The sequence below is a fragment of the Natrix helvetica genome (genome assembly GCF_964273705.1).
Source record: "Natrix helvetica genome assembly, chromosome: 4".
Taxonomy (NCBI): domain Eukaryota; kingdom Metazoa; phylum Chordata; class Lepidosauria; order Squamata; family Natricidae; genus Natrix; species Natrix helvetica.
The window spans coordinates 167,646,908-167,669,659 of record NC_138550.1 but is presented as its reverse complement, the minus strand read 5'-3'; the positions used below and the strand labels follow the sequence as shown (position 1 = coordinate 167,669,659).

Sequence of the window (22,752 nt, the reverse complement as noted above, 5' to 3'; positions counted from 1 at the left end):
TGCATGTGTGAAGACCAGCTGGCATGCACGCGCCAGAAACTGCAAGAGTGCACCGGGCAGCTCCCCTTGCAGTTTCCAGCCATCACGTCGGAACCCAGAAGAGCAACAGGTGACGGCTCGCGTGCCCAGGGAGATGACTCTGCGTGCCACTTCCGGCATGTGTGCGACAGGTTCGCCATCAGGGATCTAGGGTTTCCTGCTTGAGCAGGGGGTTGGAGCAGAAGATCTCAAACGTCCATTCCAACTTTGTTATTTTGTTCTTTTTGCTTTGAAACCTGATGTCAGAGTTCCAAATAGCATCCAAAAGAAAATCAGAGTCCGAGGCAAAGGATTCCTCAAAGTTCCAATTTATGAAGAGAGCCATGTTGGCACATCTGTGGAAAACCCGAATCTGAAAGCTTCCCGGTTTTCCCCACCTAGTTGAAAGTTCAAGATCTTGCCCCCACACCCACAAGTCCATCCCATGGTCCAATCTCCCACTGCCATGAAGACAGATTCCTCCCATCCAGTTTGGGTCAGGTGCAGAGGTGCAAAGACAAAGGATGACCTTAGCTTTCTAGAAAGAATTTTGTTATGGCTGCATAGCATCTAACTCTATACAATCCCCCCTCCCATTTTCCCACAATAGAAAATGCCTAGTAGGATAACAGAAAGTGTGGCAGGCCAAGGATCCAAAAGGATAGATGGTTGCAGGCCTGACACCTGAAATAGGATGAAATTGAGATTTTTGAGCAGTCCAGCAAAAATGATACCAAGCAGTGATGAAATGTAAAAAAAAATTTCCACTGGTTCTCTGGGTGTGGCTTGGTGGTGGGAAGTCATGTGACTGGGTGGGCGTGGCCAACCTTTTTTAATTTTTAATTTTTTTTAATCTGTTCACCTGAACCAGTAGTAAAAAAAATGCTTTAAGAAGTGAAAAAAAGCTTCTTTGAGTCGCGTGATCGTCGGAAGCTTTTTTTACTACCGATTCGCAGAACTAACACAATTGTCCCTACCGGTTTGCGCGAACCAGTAGCATTTCACCCCGATACCAAGTTGTAAAAATAATAATGATTTAGCCATTCATAGAACCATTAATCCAAGAGATATATGAAGTGATACTTCTGACACTGGCAGGGATGGATACTGGCTCATGAATGGTCCAGAATTATCCTCGTGAATATATGAAATCTCCTTGCTGTCCATCACTCTAGCAAGCTGATCAGGTAACCCCCAAATTCTCAAATTCTTGGCTCAGATGTCTGGTCTATTCAAGATGAATGGCTAGGAATTGGGCAGAAATATATTTCACACCTTTGCAGAGCCTCGAATTGCTTCGTGCTTCCAACTAAATCACTATGTCTTAAAACAATTTACTATTCTAGTTTGTGCTATAAATGTAGCTTGAGATGAACAGTGTTTGAAAACTACAGAAAAAGACTCCAGAGCCTCTCCATTCTCAGGAACTGAGATGTCAGACATATTTCATACATTTTCTCTTATATTCAGAGGTTCTGTGTAAATGCAGAATAACTTTGCAACTAAGCCGAAAGAGAGAGAAAGGGAAAAAGAGAGAGAAAGTGGAGGGAAAGAAAAAAGAAAGAAAAAGAAGGAAGGAAAGAAGGAAGGAAGGAAGAAAACAGACTGACAGACAGAAAGACAGACTGACAGAAAGAAAGAGAAAAATAGAATGAGAAAGGAAGGCAGTGAGAAAAAGAAAAGAGAGGAGTAAGAAAGAGAAAAAGAGAAAGAGAGATAGGAAAAGAAGAAGAAAGAAAAAAAGAGAGAGAGAGAAAGAGAAAGAGGAAAAGAGACAGAAAGAAAAAGCGTGAAAGAGAGAAAAGAAAGAAAAAGTGAGAAAGAGAAAGATACTTAACACAATTTCCTTTCTTTAATTTTAAAAAAGATCGCATTTTCAGTTCTTAAAGAACAGTTACATTTTTATTCCTTCGTTTTCATTAATATTTTATTATTATATTTTTATGAATGTTAGTAAGATAACTAGGGTGGCACCGATGTTTAAGATTCACTGCCAGCCCAGCTGCCAAAAAAATCAGTGGTTCCTCCAATTCTCGATGCCAGAGACAAAATGAAACGAAGTCACTTTTGCGCATGATAAGCCCAATGAGTTTAAACGGTTTAAAAGGCAAAGCAAACCGCTCAATGTCTATTTAAAAAAATGTGAAATCTTGAAGTCATTTGCCTGTATGTGATTGGACTCCACTCAGTGGGTTACAGGCAGGGGTGGGTTCCTGCCAGTTCTAACCTCTTCTATAGAAGAGATTCCACAAATCTACAGTGCCGTTTACATCCGGTTCCAGCTCCCTCCCCCCGCCCATCCGCACATCATCAAGATGAAGAGCGAGAGGAGGAATTCTGGGAGTTGAAGTCCACAAGTCTTAAAGCTGTCAAGTTTGAACTCCGCTGGTTTTTTTTTCTAAAGGGTTAGGGGTGCAAGGGTCTTGTAACTTGACAGCTTTAAGACTTGCACACTTCAATGCCAGAGTTCTTGAGCCAACATGACTGGAGGAGGAATTCTGGGAGTTGAAGTCCAAAAGTCTTAAAGCTGTCAAGTTTGAACTCCGCTGGGGTTTTTTTCTAAAGGGTTAGGGGTGCAAGAGTCTTGTAACTTGACAGCTTTAAGACTTGCGTGCTTCAAATGCCAGAGTTTTCTCAGCCAATATTTTGGTTGCTAAGCAAGAGCGCTGTTAAATGAGTTTCACCACATTTTACAAGTTGGCCACGCCTACCCAGTCACATGACTGCCAAGCCACTCCCACCCAGTCACATGGCCAGCAAGCCACTCCCACAAAGCAGTCCACAACTACAGAAGAGGTTCTAAAAAAATTTGAAACCCACCACTGGTTACAGGCATCTCCAGAAAGGAGAAGGATGAAGTGCTCTCGTCTCTGGTTTAATCAGAGTAGAGCTGGAAGGCACCTTGGAGGTCTTCTAGACCAGGGATAGCTAACCTTTTCCAGACTGAGTGCCCAAAGCGTGCATGCATGCCCGAACCCCCAAAATGCAATGCACGTGCCCCCCAGCACGTGGACCCCAGCCCCTGCGCATGAGCACATGGGGCCCGCGCATGCACCCTTCCCTCTCTTGCATGCACAGCAGAGCTCCAATGATCAGTTGGCCAGAAGGAGGCACATAGTGAAGCTAGGTGACGGCTCGTGTGCTGACAGAGAGCATGCTACATGCTACATGCCACCTGTGGCACATGTGCTATAGGTTTGCCATCACAGTTCTAGACCAACCCCTACTCAAGCAGGAGACCCTTTACAAATTCAGGCAAGTGGCTGTCAGTCTCTTCTTAAAAACCTCCAGTGATAATTTATGTTGGCAAGCTGTTCCACTAATGAATTGTCCTCACTGTTAGAAAGTTTCTCCTTAATTCCAGGTTGCTTCTCTCCTTGATTCGTTTCCATCCATTGCTGCTTCTTCTTCTCTTTTTTTTTGCCTTTTGGTGCTTTGGAAAATAAGTTGTCTCCCTCTTTTTTGTGGTAGCCCCTCAAATGCTGGGACACTGCTATCGGATCTCCCCCCACCCCAAGGTGGGATTCCGCAGGTTCTGACCATTTCTGGAGAACCAGTCGTGGAAATTTTGAATAGTTTGGAGAATCGGTAAATAGCACTTCTGGCTGGCTCCGCCCCCATCTGTTCTCTGCCTCCCGAGTCCCAGCTGATTGGGAGGGAATAGGGATTTTTCAATATCCTTCCCCTGGAGTGGGGTGGGAATGGAGATTTTACAGTATCCTTCCCCTGCCATGCCCACCAAGCCACGCCCACCAAGCCACGCATAAAGTGTTAAACTGCTTGAGAATTAACACAGTGGTGGAGGCAGAAGCCTTCATGGAAAAACATAAGGACCTCCTAGGTGAAACAAGAGACGGTGCACAAGACACGAAGTGGGGAGGAGCCTTGGCTCAGCCAACAGACAGGGGAGAGGAGACAGTAATGAAACTTAGGTTACAGAAATGAATTAAAAACATATTGCAATTGCTAATATAATGAAATGTAGAAGTGATATAAAATATGGTTGAAGATGCTAAAGAATTGAGTAAAATAACTGCTAATATGAATGCAACGATGATATTTTGATATATATAAAACATGAAAGAGATGTAAGATTCCGGGGAAGTACCACCTTCCGTATGATGTAGCTGTCAAAAAAATTTTTTCCCACCTTTATGTACCCCTTTCCCCAAAATACTTGAAAAAAACCAATAAAACTTTTGGTTTTTTTAAAAAATAAAGTGTTAAAACTGCTAAAGAGCCAACCGCTTCTTTAGCTTCATCCTGGCCCTCAGAATCAACAAATTGATCACACGGTTAAAGGATCATCATTCTCCAGGAATTTACATTAATCAAAATCATGTTAGCGCCAAAAGATCTGTAGCAGCAGATCAATGCTCCATTTCTTCCCATAAAAATACAGATAGTCCTTACAACTGCAGTTGAGCCCAAAACTTCTGTTGCTAAGTGAGACAGTTGTGAAAGGAGCTTTGCCCCATTTTCCGACCTTCCTTACCACCGTTGTTAAGTGAATAAATGCAGTGGTTGTTAAGTGAATCAGGTTTCCCCTTTTGACTTTGCTTGGCAGAAGGTCGCCAAAGGGATCATGTGACCACAGGACACTGCAACCGTCATAAATGCGAGTCATTTGCCAAGTGTCTGAATTCTGATCATGTGCCCAGGGTGACGTGGAAAAGGTCGTAAGTGAGAAAAATGGTGATGTCACTTTTTTTCAATACCTTGTCATTTTAATTTAAATGCATATCTATATAAAGATCCATGGTGGTGCAGTGGGCAGAATGCGGTATTGCAGGCTAATTCTGCCGATTGCCAGCAGTTCGATCCTGAGAGGCTCCAGGTTGATTCAGCCTTCCATCCTTACTTACTTACTTTACTTTATTTGCACTTATAGACCGCCCCCTCTCCCAGAAGGGACTCGGGGCGGTGTACAGTCAATACATAAAAATACATACCATGAATAATTAAATAATTAAATAGTTAAATAGTTATGGAGGAGGTTAAAAGAAGAACTGTACATCTAAGTAAAGTATCTAAAGTATAGTTTTAAAAAACCCCTAAAAAATACCCCATAAGTTAAATTTAAAAACAGTTCCCCTAAAATACCAGTTAAAATATATCTGCCAGGAGGTAGAAGTTATGCATGTGCCAGGCCAGCTAATCGGAGCAGGTGAGTCTTTTGTCGGAAGGAGCGGAAGTCGGTGGTGGTTCTAATGTCGGGGGGGAGGTCATTCCAGAGGGTTGGGCCCATCACAGAGAAGGCCCTACTCCTAGGCGTCACCCGTTGGCATTGCCTGGTGGACGGCACCAGGAGAAGTCCCTTCCTGTGAGAGCGGATTGGTCGCAGGGATGTGTGTGGCAGGATGCGATCCCGCAGGTAGCTAGGTCCTGTGCCATGGAGCGCTTTGAAGATGGTAATCAAAACCTTGAAACGCACCTGAAAAACCACAGGCAGCCAGTGCAGCTCGCGCAGGAGAGGTGTTACGTGGGAGTACCTAGTACTCCCCATGACAGCCCGCGCGGCTGCGTTCTGGACTAGCTGTAGTCTTCGGGCGCGTTCCAAGGGAAGCCCCATGTAGAGAGCATTGCAGTAGTCCAGGCGAGACGTCACCAGTGTGTGAGTGACGGTGCGTAGGGCATCCCGGTCCAGTAGGGGGCGCAATTGGCGCACCAGGCGAACCTGGTGGAACGCCCCCCTTGCCACGGCTGCCACATGATCGTCCATTGACAGCCGGGCATCTAGGAGGATGCCCAAATTGCGCGCCCGTTCCACAGGGGGCAATTGTTCGCCCCCTATGGCCAGTGATGGAGTCAACTGGCTGAACCGAGGTGCCGGTAACCACAGCCACTCAGTCTTGGAGGGGTTAAGTTTGAGTCTGTTGTCCCCCATCCAGACCCCGACGGCTTCCAAACACCGGGACATCACTTCGACAGCCTCGTTGGGGTGGTTTGGGGTTGAAATGTACAGCTGGGTATCATCAGCGTACAGATGATACTCAACCCCAAAACCACGGATGATCTCCCCCAGTGGCTTCACATATGCGTTGAACAGAAGGGGCGAGAGGACCGACCCCTGTGGCACCCCACAAGTGAGTGGCCTCAGGGTCGACCTCTGCCCTCCTGCCAACACACCTTGCGTTCGGTCGGAGAGGTAGGAGCCGAACCACTGCAAAATGGTGCCTCCGACTCCCATCCCCTCCAGCCGGCGCAGTAAGATACCATGGTCGATGGTATCAAAAGCCGCTGAGAGATCTAATAGGACCAGGATAGAGGAACAACCTCTATCTCTGGCCCTCCAGAGATCATCAACCAACGCGACCAAGGCCGTCTCCGTGCTGTGCCCGGGTCGGAAGCCGGACTGGCGTGGGTCTAGATATTCGGATTCGTCAAGGTGTTGCGGAAATTGCTGTGCCACCACATTCTCTACAACCTTCGCTAGAAAGGGAAGGTTGGAGACTGGACAGTAATTAGCTAGCTCCATCGGGTCAAGTGAAGGCCTCTTGAGTAAGGGCCTCACCACCGCCTCTTTCAAGGCAGTTGGTAAGGACCCCTCGCACAACGAGGCGTTCACCAGGCCCAGTAGCCAGCCTCGTGTCACCTCCCAGGATGCCAGTACCAGCCAGGAGGGACACGGGTCCATTGAACATGTGGTGGGTCGCAGCCGTCCACGTAACCTGTCCAAATCCTCGGGGGCAACAGAGTCAAACTCCTCCCAGAATGGTCTCACAAGACTCACTGTTGACGGCTCCCCTGGTCCACTGAAGGGGGCCCATCCACTCCGGATCTGAGCGACTTTGTCCTGCAGATATTCCCCAAACTCCTCTGCTCTACCCTGCAAAGGGGCTTCCCGCGTCCTCTGCGATAAGAGGGAGCGGGTTACCCGAAACAGGGCGGCAGGGCGGTTATCAGTGGACGCAATAAGAGCGGCACAATGTCTACGTTTGGCCGCTCTTAATGCCACAAGGTAGGTCCGTAAATAGGCTCTTACCTGTGTTCGATCAGATTCGGAGCGTGAGGACCTCCACCTGCTCTCTAGACGTCTCCTATGGTGCTTCATCACCCTCAGGTCCTCGGTGAACCAAGGAGCCTGGATGGGTCGCTGCCATAGGAGAGGCCGCAAAGGCGCAACCTGGTCCAAGGCCCCAGCCGCCGCCCTATTCCAGGCGGCCACTAGGTCCTCCGATCGAGAGCGGGTCAGGGCTACAGGTAGTGGCCCAAGCTCTGTCTGGAACCTATCTGGTTCCATCAGGTGCCTGGGGCGGTACCAACTTGGACAGTCTGGCTCCGCCTCCTCGCGGTGGGGGGTAGCGCCAGGGAAGTCCAGCCAGAGAGATGAGTGATCTGACCATGACAGGGGAGTAATAACTAAATCCCCTATTCCCAGATCACTCGTCCACTGCTCAGATACAAAAACAAGGTCCAGTGTGTGGCCACCTTCGTGTGTGGGGCCCTGAATTAATTGGGTCAGGTCCATGGCTGTCATGGAAGCCATGAACTCCCGAGCCACCTCAGATGCTACTCCCGTCGACGGCAGATTGAAATCCCCCATAACCAATCCTTCCAAGGTGGGTAAAATGTGGACCCAGATTGTTGGGGGCAAGAGGCTGACTCTGTAAACAATACAATACAATACAATACAATACAATACAATACAATACAATACAATACAATACAATACAATAATGCAATGCAATGCAATGCAATGTAATGCAATGCAATACAATACAATACAATAATACAATGCAATACAATACAATACAATACAATACAATACAATACAATACAATAGTAGAGTTGGAAGGGCCCTTAGAGGTCTTCTAGTCCAATCCCCTGCCTAGGCAAGAAACCCTATACCGTTTCAGACAAATGGCTATCCAACATCTTCTTAAAGACTTCCAGTGTTGGGGCATTCACAACTTCTGGAGGCAACTTTTGTTCCACTGATTAATTCTTCTAACTGTCAGGAAATTTCTCCTCAGTTCTAAGTTGCTTCTCTCCTTGATTAGTTTCTACCCATTGCTTCTTGTTCTACCCTCAGGTGCCTTGGAGAATAGTTTGACTCCCTCTTCTTTGTGGCAACCCCTGAGATATTGGAACACTGCTATCATGTCTCCCCTAGTCCTTCTTTCTCTTAAGCTAAACATACCCAGTTCCTGCAACCGTTCTTCATATGTTTTAGTCTCCAGTCCCCTAATCCTCTTTGTTGCTCTTCTCTGCACTCTTTCTAGAGTCTCCACATCTTTTTTACATTGTGGCAACCAGAACTGAATGCAGGATTCCAAATGTGGCCTTACCAAGGCATTATAAAGTGGTATTAACACTTCACGTGATCTTGATTCTATCCCACTATTTATGCAGCTTAGAGAGGGTTTTAAAAGCACTATGAAGTGGTATAGAAGTTGAAGTGCTATTGCTATTTCTTTCTTCCTTCCTTCCTTCCTTCCTTCCTTCCTTCCTTCCTTCCTTCCTTCCTTCCTTCCTTCCTTCCTTCCTTCCAGAATGCAGTACTCCGGACTAACTCTACTGACTGTCAGGAGTTTGATCCTGATGGAGTCAAGGTTGACTCCGCCTTCCGTCCTTCCGAGGTGGGTAAAATGTGGACCCAGATTGTTGGGGGCAAGAGGCTGACTCTGCAAACTGCTTAGAGAGGGTTGTAAAAGCACTATGAAGCGGTATATAAATCTAAGTGATATTGCTATTGCTATATGCACCTTCAGAATTTTTGGGTACAGAACTGCTTCCTAAGTTCCACTTTAATATAATTTCTGATAACGCACTGCAACAGGTAGAAGCGATTTCCCCTTTAAAGGATTTTTTTTTTGTAATTAAGAAAGGGATCTTTGAATTTGACGCTGCCAAAGGAAAGAGTTAACCAATAGTTCAAACATCTAAAGCATCTGAAACATCAGATGCTGCCAAAGGAAAGAGTTAACCATTAACATAAAACATCAGTTGATAAGTACAAATTATACACAGGGAGTCCTCGACTTATGACTGGTCACTCAACAACCTTTCAAAGTTGCAATGAACCACAAAGAAGATACTTACGATGCAGAGTCAAAGATCTGATGATTGCTTCCCCCACCCCCACCCACTTGGTAAAGTGATCACATGTTGGGTGCTTGGCAATCAGACCACATTTATGGCTGTTTGCCAGAGGTCATCTAGTCCAACCCCTTGCTCTAGTAGGAGAGTTTATAACATTCCAGCAAAAAGGCTGTGTCTTGTCTCTTCTTAAAAGCCTCCAGTGTGTGAGCACCCACAACCTCTGGTGGCAAGCTGCTCCACAGGTTGATTGTCCTCACTGTTAGAAAGTTTCTCCTTAATTCCAGGTTACTTCTCTCCTTGACTAGTTTCCATCCATTGTTTCTTGCCTTCAGGTGCTTGGGAAAAGCACCAAATTAATAGCACATAATTAATCAACCAGTCTGTGATCCTGTTACTCAAAAATGACCAAGTGGCCATTTTAAAATAAATAAATAAATAGGTAGGTAAACAGACAGACAATCAGACAGACAGACACAGACAGACAGACAGACTGTAGATGGATGGATAGATAAATGGTAGATAGATAGAGATAGATAGATAGGTAGATAGATAGGTAGATAGATAGATAATGATATATAGATAGATGGTAGATGGATGGATGGATGGATGGATGGATGGATGGATGGATGGATGGAAGGTATTTTATTTTTTATTTTATTTTATTTATTTAAACTTATTAGTTGCCCCCTCTCCCCACAGGGACTCGGGGCGACGTACACAAGCAACAGTCAGCACAGTGTCATACAGAGGAGGTAAAAAATAAATAAATAATTACAATACTGAAAAAGGTTAAAACCCCAATAACATTAATAGTTTAAAAACTAAAATTGACAATTAAAAATGACCTAGGGGTGGAAAAGTTGTCGAATTATGCCAGGCTGGCTAGCCGAAACAGGTGGGTCTTCAGTTTACTGCGGAAGGAGCGGAGATCGGTTGTTGTTCTAATGTCTGGGGGGAGGTCATTCCAAAGGGTAGGGCCCGCCACAGAGAAGGACCTACTCCTGGGCACCGCCCTCTGACAATCTCTAGAGGACGGCACCCGGAGGAGACCCTCTCTGTGTGAGCGAATGGGTCGCAGGGATGTATGGGGCAGGACACGATCCCGTAGGTAACTTGGCCCTATGCCATGGAGCGCTTTGAAGATGGTAACTAACACCTTGAAGCGCACCCGGTAGGCCACAGGAAGCCAGTGCAGCTCGCGCAGGAGCGGTGTTATATGGGAGAACCTCGATCTCCCCATAGTTACCCGCGCGGCTGCATTCTGGACCAACTGCAGTCTCCGGGGTGCACCTCAAGGGGAGCCCCATGTAGAGAGCATTACAGTAGTCCAGGCGAGACATCACCAGCGCGTGAGTGACTCTGTGCAGGGCCTCCCCGTCCAAAAGGGGTCGCAATTGGCGCACCAGGCGAACCTGGTGGAACGTCCCCCTCGCCATGGCTGCCACATGATCTTCCATAGCCAGCCGGGCATCAAGGAGGACGCCCAAATTGCGTGCCCGTTCCACCGGGGCTAATTGTTCATCCCCGATGGCCAGCGATGGAATGTGCTGGTTGTACCGGGGTGCCGGAAGCCACAGCCACTCTGTCTTGGAGGGGTTGAGCTTGAGCCTGTTGTCACCCATCCAGACCCGCACGGCTTCCAGACAACGGGACATCACTTCAACAGCCTCGTTGGGGTGGTTTGGGGTGGAAATATACAGCTGAGTGTCATCAGCGTACAGATGATATCTCACACCAAAACCATGGATGATCTCGCCCAGCGGTTTCATATATGTGTTGAACAGAAGAGGCGAGAGGATCGACCCCTGTGGGACCCCACAAGTGAGGGGCCTCGGGGTCGACCTCTGCTCCCCTGTCAACACACATTGCGTCCGGCCAGAGAGGTAGGAGCGGAACCACCGCAATACGGTGCCCCCGATCCCCAACCCCTCCAGACGGCGCAATAGGATACCATGGTCGATGGTATCGAAAGCCGCCGAGAGGTCTAATAGGACAAGGATGGAGGAACAACCCCCATACTTTGCCCTCCAGAGATCATCCACCAACGCGACCAAGGCCGTCTCTGTGCTGTGACCGGGTCGGAAGCCGGACTGGCGCGGGTCTAGATAATCAGCTTCCTCCAGGTGACGCGGGAACTGCTGAGCCACCACACTCTCAACAACCTTCGCTAAAAAAGGAAGGTTGGAGACAGGACGATAATTTGCTAGCTCCATTGGGTCCAGAGAAGGCTTCTTGAGCAGGGGTCTCACCACCGCCTCTTTCAAGGCGGTTGGTAAAAGGCCCTCACCCAACGAAGCGTTCACCAGTCCCAGTAGCCAGCCTCGTGAGCCCTCCCAGGAAGCCAGTACCAACCAGGAGGGGCACGGGTCCAATAAACATGTGGTGGCTCGCAGTCGCCCGCGCAACCTGTCCAAATCTTCGGTGACAACAGGGTCAAACTCCTCCCAGCGTGGAATCTCAAGACTAGCCTCGGACGCCCCCCCTGGAGCACTGGAGTGGGTCCACCCCCTCCGGATCTGATCAATTTTATCCTGCAGGTATTCCCCAAACTCCTCTGCCCTGCCCTGCAATGGGGGGTCCCGTTGTCCCTGCGACAGCAGGGAGCGGGTCACCCGAAACAGGGCGGCAGGGCGGTTCTCTGCGGACGCTATAAGGGTGGCACAATATTGACGTTTGGCCACCCTTATTGCCACAAGGTAGGTCCTTAAGTAGGCTCTTACCTGTGTTCGATCGGATTCTGAGCGGGAGGATCTCCACTTGTTCTCTAGGCGTCTCCTGTGGCGTTTCATCGCCCTTAGCTCCCCGTTAAACCAGGGAGCCCGAGTCGATCATTGCCATCGGAGAGGCCGCAAAGGCGCAACCCGGTCCAAGGCCCCGGCGGCCGCACTGTTCCACGCGGCTACCAGGTCCTCTGCCCGGGAGCAGGACAGGTCTGCAGGAGGAGCTTCTGGGGCAATGGCGGCCCTTCCTAGAGCTCCGTGAAGGATGGGGCTCCCTGGCAGGGATAGCGGGCGCTTTCGGCCCCCACCGGTCATTCAGGGGGGTCTAGAGCTGGCCAGTGGCAACCCTGGCTGTCTCTGAGAACAATCTGCGACCCGGGGGGAACAGCTGAGACCTGGGAGAATCAGACAGCCAGATGGACAGGAGATCGAGGATTGAGGATTGTGGATGGCGGCTAAGAGGCGAGAATGCTGAACGCTGAATGTTGAGGCTGGGCCGCGGCAGCCGAAAAACTGGAAAAACTGGAAGAGCGGAGGATGAGGTTTGCATGGCTGCCAGGGCGGCGAGGAAGCGGTGAGACAGCTGAGGAGCAGAGGAGTGATTCCATGAGGGGAGTGAGTGAGTCAGTGAGGAGGAGAATGAATTTACATCTTGCTTGAGCTGCCTATTTAGGAGGCTGGGGGGGCGGAGAGGAGCTGTGGGAATCGAAGAAGCAAGCCAGGGGGGTCGCCGGAGGTTTGGGCGACCCCCAGAAGATCAACAGGCCGGGAAACTGGCCTTGGCACTTTGCCCATTCCCCCCCCCCCTATGGATGGATCTGCGATTTGTGGTTTCTATGCACTTTAAGAACTTAAGAAGCACTTTAAGAACTACCTCTGGGCCTCGATGGTGGACTGTTAGACTATTGTGGTTTGGCGATGTAGGCTTCCTCTCTCCTTTTAGTTACCTTTTACATCTTACATAGAGATAGATAGATAGATAGATAGATAGATAGATAGATAGATAGATAGATAGATAGATAGATAGATGATAGATAGATAGATAGATGGTAGAAAGATATAGTTAGAGATAGATAGATAGAAATCTATCTATCTATCTATCTATCTATCTATCTATCTATCATCTATCTATCTATCTATCTATCATCTATCTATCAAATTATTGGCTGCTTAACTTACTTAGTTACTCTTGGAGTCTTGAAATGTCAGTTAAAGGAATCAATATTAGACAGTTTCTTCTGCAGGCTATCGCTGAACCTTATACCATGATGTCCTGGTTTAATCGAAATCCACCATTTATTTATAGTTCGTGTCGACAGTTTGAGACATCTGCCGTTTCTAGAACTGGTAAAACATCTACTTACTCAGAACAAAGAAAGACTCCTAGATTGCAGAAATCTCCAGCCATCTGAGGTGTGTGTATTCTGAGAATGATCCTTCTGTGCTCATTAGCTGGCTAAAACCCATCTCTCCGGGGAGCAAAACATTGTTTGTGGGGTTATTTTCTTATTCATGAGCCTATTCATTATTTAGCCATTCCAACTGTTGCATGACATAACACCAAGCCCAAAACTATCTCCTCTTTCACTCCGCTCGGATAACTCTCCAGCCAGCCATTTGGGGGAGGGTCGTGGCGCCACAAGGCACAGATCCAAGGGTGGGGTTCTACCAGTTCGGACTGCTTCGAGCAAACTGGTAGCTGCAAAGATCAGCTTGGAGTGAACTGGTTCATTCCCACTTGCAAGTGGGGCCGCCTGGCCACCCCTGAGCTTTATCTACCTTTATCTTCTCAGTAGAGTTTTCCCCTTTGAAGACGTTTCGCTTCTCATCCGAGAAGCTGCCTCAATTTGGATTCAACGGTGGGGAAGAGAAGGAGGTATATTCCTTACAGTCATCTGGTCATTTGCACTCTTTCGGAGACTCATTGAGGCCACTTGGAGGTCTATCTGTGTGCTCAGGCTCACAAATTAATTGCATTCTTTCAGTGACCCTGAAGTTATAAAGTGGCCTCGTTGTTGTTATTAATTGGGAAGTCGTGTCCGGCCCATCGTGACCCCATGGACAACGTTCCTCCAGGCCTTCCTGTCCTCTACCATCCTCTGGAGTCCATTTAAGCTCACGCCGACTCCTTTGGTGACTCCATCCAGCCACCTCCTTCTCTGCCGTCCTCTTCTTCTTTTGTCCTCCCTCGTTCCTATCATTAGGGTCTTCTCCAGGGAGTCCTTCCTTCTCCTTAGGTGGCCAAAGTCTTTGAGTTTCTTCTTCAGGATCTCTCCTTCTAAAGAGCAGTCAGGGTGGATCTCCTCTAGGACTGACCGGTTGGATGGCCTTGCAGTCCAAAGGACTCAATGCAGGAGTCTTCTTCTCCAGCACCAGAGTTCAAAGACCTCCATTCTTCGGCGCTCAGCCTTTCTTATGGTCCAACTTTCACAGCCATCCATTGCAAATGGTGGCCTCAATGATTCTCAAAAAGTGCGCTATTGACCAGATTTCTTCCCCATCGACTGCTTGTCAGAAGCAGGGGTGAAATACTACCGGTTCAGGCTGGTTTGCCCAAATCGGTAGTAAAAAAATGCTATCGGTTCGGGCTTATCTGACTGTACACCGCCCCGAGTCCCTTTGGGGAGAGGGGGTGGTATAAAAATCTAAATAAAAGTGACTTCCGGTTCCGGCGGCTACGGCGACGGGCAAGGACTTTGCCCGCTCCCGCTCTTCGGTGGGCTTCCCCCGCCTTCGGGGGGGCACAGGACGCCCCGAAGAGGCGCCCTGCCGAAGGAGCGGCTCGCGGAAGGCTCTGGCACTGGCGGCGGCTGGTGGGGGCTTTTACGCTTTGCTCCAGGCACCGGGGAGCAGTTTTGGAGGACGCGCCTGAGTCTCGCCCTATGCCGATCGGAGAATGCAAAACTGAAGGAAGCAGCGGCGGTGCGGTGAGATGCTTCCTCTCTTCATCCCCTTACTTTTGAATTGATAGACTTTTCAGTAATTTTAAAAAGTTAACCTTTCGGATTTACTCTTTGAGGAGCGGCTAGAGGGGAGGGGGATTCCCCCCCCTTGGACAAGCGGCTTGTTAAAATTCTGCTCTCGCCCCCTGGGGAAGGAGGAGGGGGGAGAGCCAACTAACGATGCCTCACCCCAGTAAAAGTGCTTTTCATGGGACATAGATCCAGAACTTATTGATGACCTGAGAACTTTTTGAACTTTTAAAATTTTTTCTATGCCTCTGAGCCCAAAGCTGGCAGGGCAAGATGGCACACTTCCGTTGTCTTCATGAACTGTGAAACCTGACTCCACCTTTAAAATTCAGGCTTCCGGTCTTTGTCTCCGAGTCACCCAGAGGAATCTCTTGTGGATTGTTATTTCCTGAACTCTTTGGAGAAAAAACTTTCATCTACTGCTAGAGTGACTAAAGAAACTCCCACCTGTTTGGATCCTCTGCCTTCTGGACTCGCCTGCCTGCTATACTTCCCCAGCTGCCCAGTTTCTACACTGACTGATCTCTTTGTTTTATAAACCATGTCTCCAAAAAGACCACCTCCTGGAAAACCTGGCTTTGCCACTTCTGCTCCAACATCTACAACATCCAGTCCAGCCACACAGTCAAAGATAACAGAACTGATGCAACCTAAGACTACAGAGATAGACCTTCAACAAATGCTTCAACAAATTTTACAGGGCCAGGAGGAAATCAAGAAACAGCTAAGGGAAATGAAAGATGAAATTAAAGAGAATCAAGTTCAAATTTATAAGAACTCACAGAGACTGGACCTTGTGGAGGGTGGGGTGGCGGAGGCGAAAGGGGGGGTAGAGGCTTTACAGAAGGGGAACAAAGAACTTGATATCCAACAAATGAAAACAGAGTTTGAGAGAATGTCCTTTTATCTTAGATTTCAAAATGTAATAGAAGCAGATGGGGAAAACATAAGGGACATTATGACTAATATTCTAGCTGAATACATACACAAAGATAAACAGCAGATGGAATGGGAGATAGATCTGGTCTATAGAGTGAATTCAGCATATGCCAGAACACACAATGTACCCAGGGAGGTTCATATTAAATTCCTTAGGAAAAGCACAAGAGATGAAATTCTGGATGTGCAAAGGGGGCAAACACTGACATACCATGACAGGGAGATAACCATTCTGAAGCAGATTCCCAAAAAAATTAGGGAGAAAAGGAAAAACTATTCGCAATTGGCGAATAAACTATACCAGAAGGGGGTGTGGTTTAGATGGTTGATGCCTGAAGGTATGCTGATATTCTGGGAGGAGACAAGAATCAGAATCAACACACCCATAGAGGCACAGGCCTTTATGGAAAAAAATAAAGCGAACCTAGAAAAAACAGAAGATACCACAATGGTCACACAGGACACGGGAGGGGCCGGAGCTCTGCCAGCGGGGGGTGAAGGGGCAACACCAAGAAAGCTCAGATCACAAAAATGAATAAGAAAACCACAATGTTATAAACAGACCGAAAGTAATAATGAAATTATATCTAGACTATATATCATAACTATATAAACTGATTGAAAACTATTTTTTCTAGAATTAATATGCTGATTTTTTATGATTATGTATTAATGTTTGATATTTAGATGTAACCTATGAGTTTGGAGGGAGGGGGCGTCTGCCACACTTGCAACTGCCAAAATTTGTAACCATTCCACTTACCCTTTTCCTTATAAATGTTTTAAAAAAACCAATAAAACTTTTTGAAAAAAAAAATCTAAATAAAAGTAAAGTAAAGTAAAGATCCGGTATTTTCGACAATCAGCTGTGACGCGTGATTTATATTAGCTGGAATCATTGGATTTCCTGCTTTCTGGCTAATCTAACATTTGCAGACCGGTAGCGAAGATAAGTTGATTTCGCACCTGGCCAGAAGGCCACAAAAGGTGAGCAAGTGACCTCGTAGAAACTGCAACCGTCGTAAATAAGAGCCGGTTACAAAGCGTCAGAATTCTGACCATGTGGCCAATGATTGCAAGTAGGAGAAGTGGTTGCAAGTCATTTTTTTTAATGCCGTTGTACCTTTGAACGGTCACTCAATGAACTCTTGTAAGTCAAGGACTACCTCTATGGCTTTTTCCACTGCAACTCCACGCTGTAACACATTTCCGCACAATAAAGAAAGAGGTACCAGAGCTCATTGGAAAATCTCAGTTTCATTCTGTAAAGGTAAAGACGAAGGTAAAGGTTCCCCTCGCATATACGTGCTCGTCGTTCCCGACTCTAGGGGGTGGTGCTCATCTCCGTTTCAAAGCCGAAGAGCCAGCGCTGTCCGAAGACGTCTCCGTGGTCATGTGCCAGCATGACTAAACGCCGAAGGTGCACAGAACGCTGTTACCTTCCCACCAAAGGTGGTTCCTATTTTTCTACTTGCATTTTTTTTCACACAAAAACATTCTTCATTACATCTTCCAGAAAGCATGCCTATTGGTTACAAATAAATTTCGTGCGTTACTACAATCATTCTTTATATTTCATTCATATTGAATTGTACATTTTAAATCAAAAATCTTTATACCATCAATATACCATCATTCTCATTTAACTATATTTGTTTAAATGTGCTTTTGTCTAGAATCATTTATATTCATATTATAATAAATCTAGACAAAATTTTATTGCTAGGATTTGTAAGTACCCAGGAGAGATTACATCTTTAAAACAAAATCTAAACAAAAAAAATATTAATAAAATTAGTAAATCTTTTCCACAGGTCCCATATTATAGTTTATATCCAAATTGTTTTTACCAGTTAGAGTTATTATTTCATTATTATTGTCATGATGGCTTACATTTTTTACGTGCTTTCAAACTGCTCGGTTGGCAGAAGCTGGGACAAGTAACGGGAGCTCCCTCCGTTAAGGGGCGCTAGGGATTCCAACCACCGAACTGCTGACTTTTCTGATTGACAAGCTCAGCGCCTTAGCCACAGAGCCACTATGTCCCTTTTTTCACAATACACACCTGTTTTCCTTAAAAACCAAGTTCACCAAAAAAATCCCCAAACATTAATGAGATGTACAACAATTAGCTTCAATGTAGAGTAACAATCCGGTAGAAAGCTCGGGGCAGGAGAAAAAAGGTGAGAGCATATATAAAGTGTCTGATTACATTTTAATTAAAAAGCCATTTAAAAAATTGAAAACATACCCATTTCTTCAACCTTCCTTGCAACCAGACAGGACAACAAGCCCAATTTTTGTTAATTTATTGCCTAATTAGTTGCCATGTATACACGACTTGAAGCCTTAGAAAGTTTCATTATACCTTCCCTTTGATGGGTATATCACACTGTTGCTGCTGTTGTTGTTGGTTCAGCTACACCCAAGATTGTAGTTGTGTAGTCTTCCCTGGGTTGGGCTAGAGACAGAGGTGGGCAGCACATGAATTAACAAATGGTTTGGCCAGCACTGAAAATGTGTGTGTGTGTGTGTGTATGCATGCTCACTTCGGCCATGCATGTGCTATCCACACATGCGCCCAACCGGCTGTGCATGTGCTTCGCATGTGCACGCGCCTTGAGCACATGGAGGGGTGGACTTCAAAAAGTTTAGCAAGGGGTTCCCTGCCGGGTTGCTGGATGGGCGTGGCCATGATGGGTGTGGCCTAGTGGCCTCCTGCACCAGGGGAGGCAGGGGGGCGGCGTTTCTGCCCTCCCCAGGCTCTGGAGGCTTTTCTTGAGCTTTGACCTCCCACTTCTTTGTGGCAGCTCCTGAGATATTGGAAGGCTGCTATCCTGTCTCCCCTAGTCCTTCTTTCTATTAAACTAGTTCCTGCAACCGTTCTTCATATGTTTTAGTCTCCAGTCCCCTAATCATCTTCGTTGCTCTTCTCTGCACTCTTTCTAGAGTCTCCACATCTTTTCTACATTGTGGTGACCATAATTGGATGCAACTGAACGCAACTTTCAACTGAGTGGGGAAAACTGGGAAGCTTTCAGATTCGTGTTTTCCCAGATGTGCCAACATGGCTCTCTTAATAAATTGGAACTTAACACAATGCAATACAATAGCAGAGTTGGAAGGGACCTTGGAGGTCTTCTAGTCCAACCCCCGGCCTAGGTAGGAAACCCTATACCGTTTCAGACAAATGGCTATCCAACATCTCCTTAAAGACTTCCAGTGTTGGGGCATTCACAACTTCTGGAGGCAATTTCTGTTCCACTCATTAATTGTTCTAACTGTCAGGAAATTTCTCCTCAGTTCTAAATTGCTTCTCTCCTTGATTAGTTTCCACCCATTGCTTCTTGTTCTACCCTCAGGTGCCTTGGAGAATAGCTTGACTCCCACTTCTTTGTGGCAGCTCCTGAGATATTGGAACAATGCTATCATGTCTCTCCTAGTCCTTCTTTTCATTAAACTAGACCTACCCAGTTCCTGCAACCGTTCTTCATATGTTTTAGTCTCCAGTCCCCTAATCCTCTTTGTTGCTCTTCTCTGCACTCTTTACAGAGTCTCCACATCTTTTCTACATCGTGGTGACCAAAAATGGATGCCATATTCCAAATGTGACCTTACCAAGGTATTAAAACTTCAGAATTCAGTGTAGTCGAGCCCAGGTCTAGTATTCAATCAATTACAGATAGTCCTCAACTTACAACAGTACATTTAGTGACCGTTCAAAGTCCCAATGGCACTGAAAAAAGTGACTCATGAACGTTTTTTTACACTTTCGACCGTTGCTGCATCCCCATGGTCACATGACTGTTGCAGTCTCCCAGGGTCACGTGGTCTCCTCCTGCGAAGCTCTGGCATGTCAAGTCAAGGGGGAAGCCCCGTTCACTTAGCCACCAGGTTACTAACTGAACAACTACAGGGATTCGCTTAACCACCGTGGCGGGAAATGTCGTCAAATGGGGCAAAACCCATTTAACAACCATCTCATTTAGCCACGGAAATGTTGGGTTTGATTATGGTTATAACTTGTGGATTCCCTTGCTGGAGATTTGCAACCTTGTGCCTCGTTGCTCTTTCACTGCAGTTCCACAGAGGTGGTCAACCTATTTTTATGAGGACAAGAGGTTCAACGTATTCTCCAAAGCACCACAAGAAAGGACGAGAAACAATGGGTGGAAAATAATCAAGGAGAGAAGCAACTTAGAACTAAGGAGAAATTTCCTGACAGTTAGAACAATTAGCCAGTGGAACAGCTTCCCTCCAGAAGTTGTGAATGCTCCAACACTGGATGTTTTAAAGAAGTTGTTGGATAACCATTTGTTTTGGTCACCACGATGTGAAAAAGATGTTGAGGAAAAGGGCAAAGAAAAGCAACTAAGATGATTAATGGCCTGGAGGTTAAAACATATGAAGAATGGGTGCAGGAACTGGGTGTGTCTAGTTTAATGAAAAGTAGGACTAGGGGAGACATGATAGAAGTGTTCCAATATCTCAAGGGTTGCCACAAAGAAGAGGGAGCCAATCTATTCTCCAAAGCATCTGAGGGCAGGACAAGAAGCAATGGGTGGAAAATAATCAAGGAGAGAAGCAACTTAGAACTGAGGAGGAATTTCACAATGTTGAGAGCAATAAACCAGTGGAATGGCTTGTCTTCAGAGGTTGTGGGAGCTCCATCACTGGAGTCTTTGAAGAAGAGGTTGGACAGCCACTTGTCTGAAATGGTATAGGATCTTCTGCTTTAGCAGAGGGTTGAATCAATCAGAATAGAGCTTGGAAGGGACATTGGAGGTCTTCTAGTCTGCCCCCCTGCTCAAGCAGGAGACCCTACGCCACTTCAGACAAATGGATGTCCAGTCTCTTCTTCAAAGCCTCCAGTGATGAAGCACCTTCAAGTTCTGACGTCAAGCTGTTCCACTGGTTTACTGTCCTCACTGTTACGACATTTCTCCTTAATTCCAGGTTGCTTCTCTCCTTGATGAGTTTCCATCCATCGTTTCTCATCTTGCTTTCTGGTGCTTTTGAAAATAAGTTGACCCCCTATGATTGGACTTAGAAGGCGTCTGTGGTCCCTTCCAGCTTCAATTCTGTGTGGAAAGGTGGCTGGCAAGCACAGCTGGATTGATTCGTCTTCCAATCAAACATCCCACCCACCTCCTAACTCCTCAACTGTAGTTATATTTCAGGGCTGCCGAAAGAGGAACAGAAGAGATAAAACAGGCTATTGGCTTAAATGACTTTGTCACTCTGACAGCTCAGGAGAAGAACAGCAGATGCCCGAACATATGTCTGTGGAGGCATCACAACCAATAATTCCAGATTCTACAAAGGCAGCCGCAAGAGCTGAGCAGTTTTTAGAAGGCAGGGAAGTGACATTTCGATGTTTCACCGGCTCCGTGATGTTGCAGCTTCCCTCCCTCCCTCCCTCCCTCCTTCCTTCCCTCTCCTTGAATCTGTACCTTAAAAAGGTAGAGCTCTCCTTCCAGATGCTACCAGCTCCCTTGGTACTTGGCTAATAATAACATTCCCATCTTCTGCCAAGGGGCGGGAAAGGCAACAAAGTTGGAGGATGCAAAATTGAGCAGGATGGAAATTTCTCTGTCTCTTCTTGGTCTCAAATGCTCAGTGAATTTTTTTTTTAAAAAAAAGCTTTGAGGCTTTTCTCCAGATTCTGAGGGTTTTCTTTTTTAAAGGATTAGCTGGGCCCTCCATATCAATTATTAGTTTATTTATTTTTTATTTATCAATAGAAGAGAGGATCTGGAGCTCAGGGTTGAACTGTGGGGTCCTTGGGGCTCTCTGTGCCTGGTAGGGTTCTTGCAAACATTTCATGACCAAGCTAAGTAACATCATCACGGCTGGAAGGGAATAGGATTTGCAGAGTGCTGGAGGAGGAGGAGGAGGAGGAGGAGGAGGAGGAGGAGGAGGAGGAGGAGGAGGAGGAGGAGGAGGAGGAGGAGGAGGAGGAGGAGGAGAAGAAGAAGGATTTGGGAATCCTTGGTGCTCTCTGATCTTGGTTGTTTTCTTGCAGATGATTCATAACCCAACTAGGTCACATCATCAGGGCTGGAATGGAGTAGGATTTGCAGAGAGGAGGAGGAACGAGAGAGGAAGAGAAGGATTTGGGGGTCCTTGGTGCTCTCTGATCTTGGTTGCTTTCTTGCAGGCATTTTATTACCCAACTAGAGAACATCATCAATTCTAGAAGGGAGTGGGCTTTACTTTCTATTTATATACTAGTGTCTTCCCCTGTTGGAAGTATTCTTAGTAGTTCCTTGCTTAGGTTGTCTTTTATTTGCTTATTAGAATGGCCCATCTCACCTGGAGGAGCCTTTTTGCCCTTGATTTCTCTGGGTTTACTATTAGCTGCTTATATACTTCCATCAAGGATCTACCCACTTGGACAAACAAGCTCACGTTAAGCAACAGCTTAATCAAGGAGCCACCATGGAATCAAAGCAAACAATCAAGGCTCACTGCAGGGTTTATTAGATGGCACGGGCTTGTGGGACTCTCTTCAAAGAAAAATGAGAAATGGCCCCCATCCAACAAAGGAATGCACTTCTATTTATACTTGAAATCCTTGAACGTGACCAGAATGGAGCCCAAAATTGCTGTTGCTAAGTGAGATGCCTGTGAAGTGAGTTTTGTCTAACTAAGAATTGTACAGTATATTTTTTACCTCCTCCGTCTACGTCCACGTCTATGTCTATGTCTATGTCTATGTCTATTTTCATATCTATGTATTTGTATATGGTTTTAACATGACTGTACACTGCCCCGAGTCCTGCCTAGGAAAGGGTGCGGTCTAGAAATAAAAGTTGTTGTTGTTGTTGTTGTTATTATTATTATTATTATTATTATTATTATTATTATTATTGTCCCTTTTGATAACCTTCTGACCATAAGGAAGGCTGAGCATCAAAGAATGGAGGCCTTTGAACTCTGGTGCTGGAGAAGACTCCTGCATTGAGTCCCTTAGACTGCAAGGCCATCCAACCGGTCAGTCCTGGAGGAGATCAACCCTGACTGCTCTTTAGAAGGCCAGATCCTGAAGAGGAAAC

At 46.4% G+C, this 22,752-nt stretch overlaps 1 long non-coding RNA gene across 1 annotated transcript in view; it reads left to right on the top strand.

Annotated features, from left to right (window-relative positions):
- Positions 1-415: 415 nt before the first annotated feature.
- Positions 416-22,752, top strand: part of LOC309391060 — a 658,099-nt gene continuing 635,762 nt past the window's right edge. The window contains exon 1 of the long non-coding RNA XR_014175219.1: positions 416-454. This is a non-coding gene — a long non-coding RNA (uncharacterized lncRNA). The remainder of the gene's footprint in view (positions 455-22,752) is intronic.